Raw genomic sequence first — 1,958 nt, 5'->3', positions numbered from 1 at the left:
TTTGTTGGTGTAAACCTCTTTTTAAAGAAGTATGTCTTCTCTCCCTCTTCTGTCAGACTGGAATAGACTCTCCCAAGAGAAAGTTTTCTTACAGAAAATTGGGCCCTGATGTTATGAAAACCCTTTGCAGCCCTATGGTGTAATTATTCTGCCCTTATTTAGATTATGTTTAGACTTGCTTTGCCTACAAGTAGTTTATTTATACTGGGTTTTTTTCTTATTTATGAATAGTGCTTTGATTTCATTTAGAGAGTATCTAGCTGGGATCCTGTTGTCTTCAATTCTGCCTGCGCATGACAAAAGCAGAAAGGAAATACTATTAACCCTGGTTTACAGCTAGAGTGTGTGAGGCTTATGTAATAAACCCAGGACAGAAGTTGCTAAGAGCTAAATCCAGATTTCTTCGGTACCCTAAACCACACAACTATCTTCTTTCTTGGCAAATGTTGCTACTGCTCCCGAAGTGGCAGAAGAGTATCTCTATCAGGCGCTTTCTAAAGCAAGCTGTGCTTTCTAGACTTGCTATTTGTGTCTTTGTTTAACTCCTTTTTGCATCAGAGTGTACCTTTGGGACCTTCCTTGTAGGCTGCCATCACATCTAGACTTTCTGGCTATTCCAGCTGACTTGTTTGTGACCAGCCTTGCATCTTTCGGTTTCCGTGATGCCAGACACACGGAAGAAAGCAATCTGTTCATTACTTGCTGGCTGGCTGTGACTGCAGCTATTAGAGCTGGAAGGTGGATGGGGTATATTCCTCTTAAAAACTAATACTGTTTCATTTCATCACATTATTACCCATGCCTGTAATAATGGCTTGACACCCATGCTGTCACTAAAAAAACCCAGATGGTTTTGCCCCTCCAACAAAAGATAGTTGTACCTGTTAAATATTCCAACTCTTTCCACTAGGATACAACCTTAGCGTTGTCTTTCAAAAAGTGTCGGTGTTAGGATAGCTGTGGCGTGCAGAAGGATACCGTCATGGCTAAAGTCAAGCCTATCCATACATGTCTGCCATATTGAGACTAACATTTTACAGTTTGCGAGGGATGTTTTGATACCAAAAAATTGGAGTCAAAACTCTCTAATACTCTGTTTGGAGTTTTAGAAAGCAGACATTAGTCTCGACACCAGATACCCACGGGATAATTTCCACCCATCGTACATACTAGTTTGCTATTTATCTTTATATGGCTGATATAAAAAATTATATATGTGAGTGTATATATATATTAATGACATTTCTGAGAAACTATTAGCATATTCATTACAGTTCCATGAACTACTAATCATACCTACATTCTTACTACACACATGTGGCTTAATGGGCCGAGGGTCCTCTGATGGTCATTTGGGACATCTTCATCCTCTTCTTCATCATATTCCTCTTCTTCTCATCCTTTTCATGACTTTTTCTTCTTTCGGCCCTGTTTCAACACTTTTGACTCATGTCTTGGTTTCAGACTAGTTCTTATCTACCTAGTAGCTAAACTATACAATACAGCGTTATACTAGTAGCTACGCTATGTAATGCAGCATTGTGCAGCTCAGCCATGTCATGGATACATAGTTGCAACATTTACAGTTAAGCACATTGGTAAAATTCCTCTGGTATCAGTTTGTTTGCATCCACTGATTAATATTTATAAACTATTTCCATTAGTTTGTTGCTAATTTATCAGATTTTTGACCAATAAATCGTTTGGGAAGAAGACCCACAGAGTGACTAGCTTCTCTTACTGTAAGAGAAGCTTTTTGGCTTCCAGATAACACAGTACTGATTTTGAAATAAATTGTATAACAAGTCTCCTTACAACAATTCTGAGTAGAACCTGGAAGTGACATAGTAGTATTAAATCTGAAACAATACATTGCTTTTGGCACTGGCCAAGTGCCTTGGCCTTTTGATCATGATGCTGGAGGGGAGAAAGGCTGTTTCCTTGCTCATCAAAAACTT

This window comes from Falco naumanni, chromosome 1 (genome assembly GCF_017639655.2).
Source record: "Falco naumanni isolate bFalNau1 chromosome 1, bFalNau1.pat, whole genome shotgun sequence".
Classification (NCBI taxonomy): Eukaryota; Metazoa; Chordata; class Aves; order Falconiformes; family Falconidae; genus Falco; species Falco naumanni.
This window is presented reverse-complemented; position numbering follows the sequence as displayed.